This window comes from Heteronotia binoei, chromosome 1 (assembly GCF_032191835.1).
Source record: "Heteronotia binoei isolate CCM8104 ecotype False Entrance Well chromosome 1, APGP_CSIRO_Hbin_v1, whole genome shotgun sequence".
NCBI classification, from domain to species: Eukaryota; Metazoa; Chordata; class Lepidosauria; order Squamata; family Gekkonidae; genus Heteronotia; species Heteronotia binoei.
In genome coordinates, this window is record NC_083223.1 from 153,957,376 (window position 1) to 153,970,968 (window position 13,593).

A 13,593-nucleotide genomic window follows, 5' to 3' on the forward strand; every position below is an offset into this window, starting at 1 on the left:
GGTGAGCTGGTGCTCCATGCAGAATTCTAGCAGGAGGTGCCCGTTGTCATTGCAGTTGCCAATGCCGTGTTTGCCAAGTACTCCTTTCCAGGCTTCCGAGTCTTTACCTACTCTGGCATTGAAGTCGCCAAGGATGATCACCTTGTCCTCTGTAGGGGTCTTCCGTACGAGGTTGCGTAGATCAGCATAGAACTTGTTCTTTTCTGCAGGATCTGCTTGAAGGGTTGGGGCATACACACTGAAGAGTGTTGCATGCTGCTTGTTTTGAAGTGGGAGGCGCATGGACATGATGCGATCTGAGTGACCTGTTGGAAGGTTTTCGAGTTTGGAGGCAATGGAGTTCCTGACCATGAAGCCAACGCCAGAAAGGCGGCTCTCAGCCTTTGACTTACCCGACCAGTAGAGGGTATAGCCAGCACCGTGTTCTTGAAGACTACCTTCCTCAGGGAAACGGACCTCACTGAGAGCTGCTATGTCGATATTCAACCTGAGAAGTTCGTGGGCAACTAGAGCAGAGCGTCGTTCAGGGCGACCACTGCCTACTGTGTCAAGCATGGTTCTGATGTTCCAACACGCAAGCTTTAGTCTTTGCACACTTTGTGAGGCAGGTGCATGCCTTTTCTTTGTTGTCATTTTTCGACCGCAAGTAAGGATGCCCGTTGACCGCGGCTAGCCAACTGGGGTGGGGGAGACGAGCTTTGTTTAGGCCACCTTTTCTAGGCCCCTCTCCGTGTGGAGCAAGCAGTGCTGTCCCTAGATAAGGCTGCTTGGTCGTTCAGGGTGCTGCCGAAAGATGCTTTCGTCTCCGGGTTAGCATCAGGCGACCAATATCCTGAACCGCCTACATGCAGGATCGGGACTGCGGCTTCCAGTGGCACCTTCCACCTGCCGTTTCGCCCCTTGCCTATCGCTGCAGGACTTGATGCGTTGTGGGTTGTGTGTGTGGATATGCCCTTCAGGCCTGCGCAGAGGAATTTTTTAGGTGAAGCGCAGTGTGCGCAGTACTGGCTCCACCCTTTCACCTGGGGGTCATCTGCCATGGCCCAGTAAGCCGGGACGCCGGCAGTGAGTCCTCCAGGTGGTAGGTGTTACATTAACGAGCTCTATCTGCCCGGGTTTGATGTTAGAGTTTTCCTTCTCTTTGGCTGACGAAGTTGGTGGGCCCAGCCTGCCCATCCGGTTATACCGCCGGACAATTCGGTCGCACCATGACGTAGCAAACTCTGTGAAAACGGGGGGGACCAGCGAGAAGGTGTTGCTACGGATGCAGTAATGCAGGAGAGGCCATTGCAGTGACCATCTGCCAGGCATAGCCAGACAGTGACCACGCGGCATTCACTACACCGGGAGAGGAGAGGCTATGTATTGCGCATGCACTTTCCCTGGGGGGGTAGGATTCCCAGAGGGAGCCCACCCCCCACCCCCCGGAAATATACGGGGGAAAAAATATGGAATCCCGTATATTTCTGAATTTCGTAGTCGGAATAGCCGCATATACAGAGGACGCTTCCGCCTTAGATCCATTTCAGTCTGGCTTCCGCCCGGGACATGGGACGGAGACAGTCTTGGTCGCTCTCATGGACGATCTCCGGAGGCACCTGGATCGAGGCGGCGCGGCGGTTTTGCTGCTGTTAAACCTATCAGCTGCATTCGATATGGTCGATCACCGGCTGCTGGCCCGCCGCCTTGCCGACGCAGGGATTCAGGGGTCAGCCTTACAGTGGCTTTCCTCTTTCCTTGAGGGTCGGGGACAAAGGGTGGCAATTGGAGGAGAGCTGTCCCAGAGACACTCACTCAATTGTGGGATGCTGCAGGGAGCAGTTCTCTCTCTGATGCTATTCAACATCTTTATGCGCCCCCTTGCCCAGATTGCCCGGAGACATGGACTGGGTTGCCATCAGTACGCTGATGACACCCAGCTCTATCTATTGATGGGTGACCGAACTGGCAATGCCCCGGAAAATCTGGACCGAGCGTTGCAAGCTGTGTCAGACTGGATTAAGCTGAGTGGGCTGAAACTGAACCCAGCGAAGACAGAGGTCCTTTGCCTGGGTCGCGGTGGTTTAGGGAATGGGGTCTCTCTCCCAGTTTTTGACGGGGCGCAACTGGTAGCAGTGTGCAGAGTTAAGAGCTTGGGAGTTCTACTGAAGCCTCCCTTGACAATGGAGGCCCAGATAGCAGCTACTGCCAAGTCCGCCTTTTTTCACCTAAGACGGGCAAGGCAGCTGGCCCCCTTCCTGGAGCGCGGCGACTTGGCAACAGTGATCCACACAACGGTCACCTCGAGGTTGGACTACTGTAATGCTCTCTACATGGGGCTGCCCCTATACCGAACCCGGAAACTGCAGCTAGTGCAAAATGCAGCAGCCAGGCTGCTACTGGGACTGCCTCGGTGGGAACATGTGCAGTCTGGGCTGCAGGAATTGCACTGGCTGCCAATTGTTTACCGGGTTCGTTACAAGGTGCTGGTCATTACCTTTAAAGCCCTATATGTTTGAGGACCTGCCTACCTTAGGGACCGCCTCTCTCCATATGTTCCCCAGAGGGCACTGCGATCAAGCTCAAAAAATCTTCTTGAAATCCCTGGGCCAAAAGAAACTAGATTAAAAGCTACCAGAGAACAGGCGTTCTCTACAAAGGCCCCCCAATGGTGGAATCAATTGCCGGAAGAGGTGCGGGCCCTACGGGATCTTAACCAGTTCCGTAGGGCCTGCAAAACTGCCCTCTTCCAGCTAGCTTTTTAAGACAGAACTCCTGATAAGATCAGTAATACCGAGCCATCTTATACACCATTCGATTGTATTTTAATGTCATACTGTTTTATTGGTTTTATTGTCTAAATTATTAATTATATTATCTGTTATTTATCTGTATCATGGTTTACCATGTCCTGTTAGCCGCCCTGAGCCTGCCTAGGCGGGGAGGGCGGGGTATAAATAAAAGTTTATTAACATCTCAGAGAGGCCTGAGAGGAACAGAACAGAGCAGAGCAGCTCTGATAAGCTGAGACAGCTGGAGAAGTTGCTAAGAATTTCTGCGTTTTGAAAGACTTCATTCTGAGGCTTGGGTGACTGCTGAAAAGGTTGAGTTGTGATAGCTGGGGAACTGCTGTACGTTTGGGTGAGTGGGCTAAAGGTGAAAGTGATTGATTGATTGATTGATTGAGAGTAATTGTTGATGATTGCTTAGGAGTGGTCTGCTCCACCCTCTTTGCATTTTAAGCTGCGCCTTGCCAAAGGCTGAGCACATCTCAGAGAGGCCTGAGAGGAACAGAACAGAGCAGAGCAGCTCTGATAAGCTGAGACAGCTGGAGAAGTTGCTAAGAATTTCTGCGTTTTGAAAGACTTCATTCTGAGGCTTGGGTGACTGCTGAAAAGGCTGAGTTGTGATAGCTGGGGAACTGCTGTACGTTTGGGTGAGTGGGCTAAAGGTGAAAGTGAGTGATTGATTGATTGATTGATTGAGAGTAATTGTTGATGATTGCTTAGGAGTGGTCTGCTCCACCCTCTTTGCATTTTAAGCTGCGCCTTGCCAAGGGCGAGAGCTAAAGGGCTCTTGGCCTGTGGCTCTTTGCCTGGGGGCTTCCTAAGGACCAGGAACCCAGATCCCTGATTTCCTTGTTCTCCCAATAAGGTAAGTTGACCTTCCAGAAGGGGAGCCACGTAAACAACAGCATTTAAAGAGGACTGTATATTTAATATATATATCATGAAGGTAGAATGCCAGCAGGGGGGTGGGGGCTTTCCAGTGTTTTGCACTGAGTGTCACATGTATGACTATCTGCCCACAGGACAGAAGTCTTGGGTGTGTGCTCGATGCAAGGAGCTCCTGGTCCTCAGGGAACGAGTTCGTACCCTTGAGGTCGAGGTGACTGCCCTGGAGAAGCAGAGACGGTCAGTTAGGCAATTGGGGAAGACTCTTGGGGGCGTATTAGATGAGCCCCACTCTGAATGTGGCAGCCCCGTTGCTGCCAGAGAGCGTGAGGGTCTAGAGGGAACAGGGCACCTTGCTGAGGATAAGGGGAATGCGCCCTCAGAAGGGACCTCTTCTTCGGTTGGTGAGCGGGTATCCTTTCGCACCAAGGAACCATCCCTGGGCAGGGGGAGAGGGGGGGTCTTGGTAGTTGGTGATTCGATCCTTAGGCAAGTAGACAGCTGGGTGGCGAAACCGCGTATTGACCGTATGGTGACTTGCCTGCCTGGTGCGAAGGTAGCGGACATTACGCGTGTAGTAGATAGGCTGATAGACAGTGCTGGGGAGGAGCCTGTGGTCATGGTGCATGTTGGCACCAACGATGTGGGGAAATGCAGTCGTGAGGTCCTAGAGGAGAAATTTAGGCTGCTAGGTGGGAGACTTAAGGCCAGGACCTCCAAGGTGGCCTTCTCGGAAGTGCTACCTGTTCCACGTGCAGGGCAGGAGAGACAGGCGCAAATTAGAAGTCTCAATGTGTGGATGAGACGATGGTGTAAGGAGGAAGGGTTTAAGTTTGTTAGGCACTGGGATGCTTTCTGGAACAAGCCGGAGCTGTACAAAAGAGACGGTCTCCACTTGTCTCCGGATGGAACCAGGCTGCTGGCGCTTAAAATCAAAAAGGTGGCAGAGCAGTTTTTAAACTAAATCTTGGGGGAAAGCCGACAGGAGATGGAATGTCTCTGGTTCGGGAGGACTCGTCTCAAAGAGATGAAGGGTTGGCTTCTATTTTTCTACCGAGTAACGGATCAGAGTTGTCCACTGTGATGGTGACAAACAGTATGGACTGTCTGCTAGAGTCTCGAGGCGGCAGGAGAGAGGTGGCGGGCCTAGCTTGCTTGGGAAATTATAAATGTTTGTATGCAAATGCTAGAAGTGTCCGAAGTAAAATTGGTGAATTGGAATGTTTAGTGTTGGGAGAAAACATAGACATTGTGGGAATTTCAGAAACTTGGTGGAATGAGGAGAATCAGTGGGACACGGTGATTCCTGGATATAAGTTATATCGGAAGGATAGGGAGGGAAGGGTTGGAGGTGGGGTGGCTCTGTATGTCAGAGAGGATATACGGTCCAGTAAGACTGAAGTCAGAGAATTAGATTCCCTTTTAGAAATGCTTTGGGTTGAAATAGAGGGCCCAAAAGGAAATTTAACTATGGGAGTTTGTTATCGCCCACCAAATCAAAAGAGAGAGGACGATTATAATATGATGGAGGGATTAAAGATAGCGGCTAAACGTAAAAACTGTGTTGTAATAGGTGATTTTAACTACCCGCAGATTGATTGGGTCAATATGTGTTCTGGTCGAGAGAAAGAGATTGAGTTTCTTGATGCTCTCAATGACTGTGCTATGGAGCAGATGGTCTCAGAACCTACCAGGGGTGGGGCGATCCTGGATCTGGTCCTAAGTAATGCCCAAGACTTGGTGAGAGACGTAAAAGTGATTGCGCCGCTTGGGAACAGTGACCATAATGTTATTGATTTCACCATTTGTATAAATAGGGAGTTGCCCAAAAAGACCGCCACAACCACATTTAACTTTAAAAGGGGTAAATTCTCTGAGATGAGGAGGCATGTGAGGAGGAAACTGAAAGGAAAGGTAAATACGGTCAAAACCCTTGGGGAAGCTTGGAGACTATTTAAAACTATAATCCTAGAAGCTCAGATAAAATACATACCACAAGTTAGGAAAGGCACAAACAGGTATAAGAAGAGGCCAGCATGGTTAACAAACAAAGTAATGGAAGCTGTAAAAGGTAAGAAGGACTCCTTTAAGCGGTGGAAAACCAGTCCAAGTGAGATTAATAAAAGGGAACACAGGCAGTGGCAAATCAAATGCAAGACTGTGATCAGGCAGGCAAAAAGGGACTATGAGGAGCATATTGCAAAAAACATAAAGACCAACAATAAAAATTTCTTCAAATATATTAGAAGTAGGAAACCAGCCAGGGAAGCAGTGGGGCCCTTGGATGACCATGGGGTAAAAGGATTACTGAAGGAGGATGGGGAAATGGCTGAGAAGCTGAATGCATTTTTTGCCTCCGTCTTCACCGTGGAAGATGAGAAGTGTTTGCCCGCCCCAGAACCACTAATATTGGAAGGGGTGTTGAAAGACCTGAGTCAGATTGAGGTGACAAAAGAGGAGGTCCTACAACTGATAGACAAATTAAAAACTAATAAGTCACCGGGTCCGGATGGCATACATCCGAGAGTTCTGAAAGAACTCAAAGTTGAACTTGTGGATCTTCTAACAAAAATCTGTAATCTTTCATTGAAATCTGCCTCCGTTCCTGAGGACTGGAAGGTAGCAAATGTCACCCCCATCTTTAAAAAGGGTTCCAGAGGAGATCCGGGAAATTACAGGCCAGTCAGTCTGACTTCAATACCGGGAAAGTTGGTAGAAACCATTATCAAGGACAGAATGAGTAGGCACATTGATGAACACGGGTTATTGAGGAAGACTCAGCATGGGTTCTGCAAGGGAAGATCTTGCCTCACTAACCTGTTACATTTCTTTGAGGGGGTGAACAAACGTGGACAAAGGAGACCCGATAGATGTTGTTTACCTTGACTTCCAGAAAGCTTTTGATAAAGTTCCTCATCAAAGGCTCCTTAGAAAGCTTGAGAGTCATGGAGTAAAAGGACAGGTCCTCTTGTGGATCAAAAACTGGCTGAGTAATAGGAAGCAGAGAGTGAGTATAAATGGGCAGTCTTCGCAGTGGAGGACGGTAAGCAGTGGGGTGCCGCAGGGCTCGGTACTGGGTCCCATCCTCTTTAACTTGTTCATAAATGATTTAGAGTTGGGAGTGAGCAGTGAAGTGGCCAAATTTGCGGATGACACTAAATTGTTCAGGGTGGTGAGAACCAGAGAGGATTGTGAGGAACTCCAAAGGGATCTGTTGAGACTGGGTGAGTGGGCGTCAATGTGGCAGATGCGGTTCAATGTGGCCAAGTGCAAAGTAATGCACATTGGGGCCAAGAATCCCAGCTACAAATACAAGTTGATGGGGTGTGAACTGGCAGAGACAGACCAAGAGAGAGATCTTGGGGTCATGGTAGATAATTCACTGAAAATGTCAAGACAGTGTGCGTTTGCAATAAAAAAGGCCAATGCCATGCTGGGAATTATTAGGAAGGGAATTGAAAACAAATCAGCCAGTATCATAATGCCTCTGTATAAATCGATGGTGCGGTCTCATTTGGAGTACTGTGTGCAGTTCTGGTCGCCGCACCTCAAAAAGGATATTATAGCATTGGAGAAAGTTCAGAAAAGGGCAACTAAAATGATTAAAGGGCTGGAACACCTTCCCTATGAAGAAAGGTTGAAACGCTTAGGGCTCTTTAGCTTGGAGAAACGTCGACTGAGGGGTGACATGATAGAAGTTTACAAGATAATGCATGGGATGGAGAAACTAGAGAAAGAAGTACTTTTCTCCCTTTCTCACAATACAAGAACTCGTGGGCATTCAATGAAATTGCTGAGCAGACAGGTTAAAACGGATAAAAGGAAGTACTTCTTCACCCAAAGGGTGATTAACATGTGGAATTCACTGCCACAGGAGGTGGTGGCGTCCACAAGCATAGCCACCTTCAAGAAGGGGTTAGATAAAAATATGGAGCAGAGGTCCATCAGTGGCTATTAGCCACAGTGTGTGTGTGTGTGTGTGTATATATATATATATATATATATTTGGCCGCTGTGTGACACAGAATGTTGGACTGGATGGGCCATTGGCCTGATCTAACATGGCTTCTCTTATGTTCTTCTTATGTTCTTATTATTACGGTAGATGCGCGGCTATTTCCGAATATACGGCTCCATTATACCCTATGGGCCATTGAAATCAATGGCAAATAGGGTATATTTGAAGCCGCCTGGAGGGGAGGGGGTTTGAGGGAGAGCCCCCAAATTTGCAGGGGACTCTCCCCTACAAACCCCCCACGTCCCAAAAAGATTGGGCCAGGGGATCCAATTCCTGGGGCACCCAAAGCCAAACCTAACTTCACACCAGAGAATCTCTATAGGACCCAAATGCACTTTATACGGTACATCTACCTACTCTATGAACCCTGCCACACAAAAAACAATCTGCTCAAGGTCTGCTCTGCAGACCTGGCTGCAGCAAACCCAGATGCCAGCTCTCCAACCTTGCCCCAAAGAACGCGGGGAGAGCTGGCCAAGCACAACAAGCATGTAGGCTCTGGGTCTCTCACCCAGGTGCCAGCTTCCCTGCCACAGAACACACAATCTACAGATGCCAGCTCTCCAGCCCTGCCCCAAACAACACAAGAGAAGCGGTGGACCGCACCTAGCTCCACATCATTCTGTATCTGACACAAAGCAAGAAGCATTTAGACTTACCTTGAGTGATGGATGGTTGGCTGGTCTAGGCTCTTTTGCATTACCCAGGGTGCACCACGAGGAGGCGAGCCAGAGTTGCACCCCAAATGAGGAAGATCACTGGGAGGGCCTCAAATTGTGTGAGAGGAAGGCAACCATTCCTTCTCTCTCAGCTCACCAGCAGGACATCAGCTATCACTGTCCCATTAGAGGGACCTCAGCATTGTTATGGCTGCTGGCTGACTATCATCATCACTGGCACCTCCCTCTTTCATCCTCTTTCATCCTCTTTCAACTGTGCTGTTGGTTACAGTTGGGGGCTGCAATGGCCCTTTCAGTATTATTAGGCATGTGTGGATGGGGACTGGGGAAATTTGGATTGCTTTGCAGATTTTAAACCAGCATTCACTTTTGGTTTGGGGAGGGATGAGGGGCGGGGGGGGGGGGATGCACTGCCAATCAATTTGTGAGAGAGTTTTTGGGCTGTCTTTGGACTCTAGTCTATTTTTAGTGGAGAAGTGTTTTACAACCACCTTCCAAGCGCGAGCCAAGAGAGGATGCAGGCACAAGTAGGTGCTCACTTCATTCACTCTCAAAGTCTACGCTCGGGGAGCCAAACAGAGGCAAGTTGACCTTCAGGAAGACCAACTGCTCAACTGTCCAGGGTTGCAGGCGATTGCGATGTGGACAGACAATGTCACCCATATGCAAAAAGACACACTCACTCTGCACGCTCGTCGGTGGGCATGAGAGGAACGCCTTGGCCACGGAGGAGAGGGCCGGCCAGAGCTCCTCCTTTGTGACCCAGTAGTCCAAAGGAGATGTTTCCTGCGGCTCGAGGGACTCCAAAAGATAGTCCCTCACCATCGCAGCACCCGTCTTCGCTCTCGGTGCCCTACCGCTCCTAGAGGGGCCAATGACCCGCCCAATGAGTGTCATCTCAGGACTCTTCGTGGCGTGAGTCTGGTGGGAAACACTGCCTAGCTGGGGAACTTGTGGATGAACAACAGCAGTGGAAGTGGCAGATGAGCTGCTTCCACCCCCCTCCTCCTCAACTTCTGGCACTGGGCCCGCCCTGACTCTGGAACGCTCGACCTTCTGGAAGAGCTCGTCTCGCCAGCGATCGAGCTCGTTGGCCCGCTCGACGACTGTGCCCTTAAGGCGCGGGTCTAACATGGCCACCATCATGTAGACCTTATCCTGGGTGAAAGTCTGAAAGTGGGCCTCAAGCCCTTCCTGCAGCCTAACAACCAAGGCGTGCACCGCTGGAAGAATGTCTTCACGGCCTTGAGCTGGCACTAGAAACGAGGCCAGGTCCTCACAGGCCATCTGGACCATGGGGACAACCAGTGCGATGCTCGCTGCGTCAGACGAGAGCATTTCTGTGTGGGTCTTGAAGGGCCCAAGAACCTCCACAGTCTGAGAAATGACCACCCAATCCTCTTGGGTGAGACGGTTCATATCCCAAAAGACCCTCGTCTCAGAGACAAAGGCATCCAGGGCTGCTCTCTGCTCCACCATGCACTCCAGCATGGCACAGGTGGAGTTCCAGCATGTGCTGACGTCACCGATCAGGCGGTGCCCTGGCACGCCTGTCAGTGTCTGTTTCTCACGCAGCTGATACAAGTCCGTATTGCTGTGTGAGAAGTGACCCGTGATGTGCCAACACTTCTGAAGCAGAAGTTGGTACTCATGCTTCGTGGCTAGATACCGACGATCCTGGCTTTTCGTCTGGCCCAATGCATCCTTAACCATGAGGTGGAGAAGGTGGGCCACGCAAGGAAGGCATTTTAGGCCCTGACGCTGGACAGCCACCTTAATGTTGGAGCCACCATCAGTCACCACAAAGCCTATGGCGACGTCCCCGCTGCCTACCCAGCCCTCTAACTGCCGTGAGAGGATGTCTCTGAGAGTGTCCGCCGTGTACGACGTGTCGACTGCTTCATCATGCAGCAAGGCCCAGCGATAGTTGGCCTGGCGGCCCTGACCCTGCCTGCTGCTACTGCTGCCACTCCCACCCCACACTGCTACTGCTACTGCTGCCACTCCCACCCCCACCTCCCAGCTCTCTGGGTTGCCACCAATGCGCAGTCAGGGAGAGATACCCCTCGAACTCATGTTGGGAGCTCCAGAGATCTGAGGTGAAATGAACAGTCCCCCTGGCAGCACGGGACAAATACTCCTTCACCACAGATCTGGTTGCCCTGAAAACAGCTGGCACAATGGTCCTGCTAATGGTGGTTCTCACAGGAACTTTGTACCAGGGCGCCAGGTACTCAAGCAACCCTAGCACCCCAGGATTCTCGATCACTGAAAATGGAAGCCCATGGGCGATCAACATGGCAAGGTTCCAGGCGATCACTCTCCTGCCATACCTGATTCCCCCTCTTGGCATACAGGTGCGTCTCCCACCAAACATCTCAGGCAGAGCTGCCTGGTGTCCCTGTACTCCCACGGAACGCTCCTGGAGAGCAGAGGTAGTCGTGATGGGACAGACCTCCTAACTGGGTGGGGTTGGCCGCTTGGGCACCACAGCACCAGCTTGCTTCTCCCCCTTAAGAAGCACCCCCAGGTGGTGCTTCCGCGTTCCCCCCGGAGTCAGGTGGGCAGAGTCCCACCCACGACTGATCCAGGCCCTGCACAGCTGGCACTGCGCATAGCGTGGATCCCCCATAAGTTGGAAATGCTTCCAGACTTCGGAGGTGAATACATGCCCAAACTGACTGGTAGTTTGGGTGTCCGGAGCCACCTCCTTTGAGGTGCTCAGAGCAGACACATCGTGTCTCGGGGTGGCAGGAGGGGCTGGCCGCCGGGGGGAAGTGGGCGGAGATGGAGGCACCTCGTGTGTCTCCATCTCTTCCCCCTCCACCCCATGCGGCCTCCACTCCTGGTCATCCCCTGAAGGACTGCTGGGGCCTGAAGAAACCGAAGAAGGGAGCTGGTCCTCCTCAACCAGCTTCTCCTCCAGCTCCTGCACGATACTCTGCACCCTCCTTGGGTGATCGTTTTGGACAGAAAACTGTCCCCAAAGCTCATTTTCAAGGAGGGCTGCTCTTGCTGCCCCTCCTCCGGCTGCTGAGGCCGAGCGACATCAGCTGGAGGAGAGACTGCCCGAGCAGCAGACCTCTGCTCAGTGACAGCACTTACTGGCACCTCTGCTAAGGGCGCCCCAGCAGCAGCCTCAATGAAGGGCCCAAGGCGGGCCTTCTTCTTCATCACACTCCAGCCAGAGGTCAGAGTGCTGAAAGGTGGCTGTGGAGTGGCCCCACGCACAGGTGGGGGGGAGACATGGGTCCTCCCCCTCCCCTCCACCCCTCTAGTCTTCTCCTTGGCCTTGCCCCCAGGGCCCCTCTTCTGCTGCCTGTCACTCATGTCACCCTTGGCCAGTCCCCCACAACCAGTGGGGTTTTTTACAAACCTAACTCACTGCACTGTACCCTGAACCAACAGATGCCCTGACTTCTTTTTAAGAACCCTCCCACCAAAACGTGTTTGTTTGGTTTTTTTTTTTGGTCCCTAACCTTTCCCTCTTTGGGTTGGGGTAGTAGTAGTCTGGTAAAGTTTAGGAGACTAGGTGATCCTGCCTCTACCTGGCTACAGTTTTTAAAAGGCTACCTTGAGATGAAGGCAATCCTTGTTATATCCTCCTAGTTAAACTTCTCCTAACTAGATCCAGGGACAAACCTGATTTCCTTGCAAACTAGAAAGCAGATGTCCCCTATAACTTGAGAGAAGCTGTGGTTTACCCTATGGAAATCTAAGGATGCACCAGCTTTCAGTGGCTGAAAGCAAGATGCACTGCAACCCTAGTCTCTGTAAAAGGGAGCCTGATGTGGCCTAGTAGTCACGCTGCCTTTTATGAGAAACCTAAAATCTTTTTAAATTACCCCTATCTGGCCGACTTGAATTTTGAAAGGAGATAAAGCCCTAAACTGGATTATTATTTTTTTTAATTTAAAAAAACACAATCCCTAAAAACACCCTTATTAGTGGGGCAGCCTATTTAGTGGCCCTAGCCAAACCAAAAGCACACTCAGACTCCCAAAATAACTCTATAAAAACATGAAAGTGACCCAGCCCACACAGCCCATACACACCCTCACCAACCCCCACACCAACCAAAGGTAATTAAAAAAAACCAAAAAGTGACAGAAAGAAACTTAACTTTTAACCCACCCACCCCACCCCCCCAAAAAACCAGCAAAATCAGAAAAGGCCAAGCAACTCAACTGTTTAAAAAGTGGCCTTTTCACCAATAAGGAACCTCAGGCCAAAGTAGTCAACAACACCCCTCCCCAAAAACCAGAACCAGAAAAAGGGACAACAGGAGAAGGCCAAGAAACTCAACTGTTTAAAAAGTGGCCTTTTCACCAATAAGAAACCTCAGGCCAAATCAGTCAACAACACCCCCGCCCCCAAAACCAGAACCAGGAAAAGGGACAACAGGAGAAGGCCAAGAAACTCAAATGTTAAAAAGTGGCCTTTTCACCAAAAAGAAACCTCAAGCCAAATCAGTCAACAACACCCCCCCCCAAAAAAAAAACCAGAACCAGGAAAAGGGGGACAACAGGACAGGAGGATGCAAAACCTGCAGCAATAGAGAATAGATCCAGAAACTCAACTGTTAAAAAAGTGGCCTTTTAAACAATGAAAATTAGGCCAAACAGCACCCCCCCCCCAAGAACCAGAAGCAGAAGAGAAAAGGAACAACAGTAGCACAACACAGCAGCAACAAATCAAACACAGAATCCTTTTAAAACAGTAAAAAACTTAACTTTTAACAATGCAGGAACTTTACCAACCCCCCCCCCCCCAAAAAAAAACACCTTCACCCTAACCCCAAGAAATCCAAGCCACCCAAATCAGGAAAAGTAAAAGGACACTGCACTTTTAAAAGTCCTCTCACTAAAGTAAGATATGGGCAAATTGGCAAAAAACTCCCCACCCCAGGCCCCCTCCCCCAGCAGAACCCCCTAACCCTAACCCCAAATAAGCTACCCATCACCCAAATCTGGATAAGTAAAGGGACTCTGAGTCTTTAAAAGTCCTTTTACCAACTAAAATAAAAACAAGAATCCCAAGACTGTCTTACCTTAGATGTCTTCTCTACTCCAGGCAAGTCTGGTAAGGCTGAGAGAGAGCAGCAGCAGCTGAGGCCAAGGGCCAGCACAGCACAATCTCTCTCTCACACCAACACAGCAGCAATGGAGAAGTCCAGCCAGGCAGACTCCTTAAAAAGGTTCTCTGGCCCTACAGAGAGCAGTTTCAAAAAATAGCACTGCTC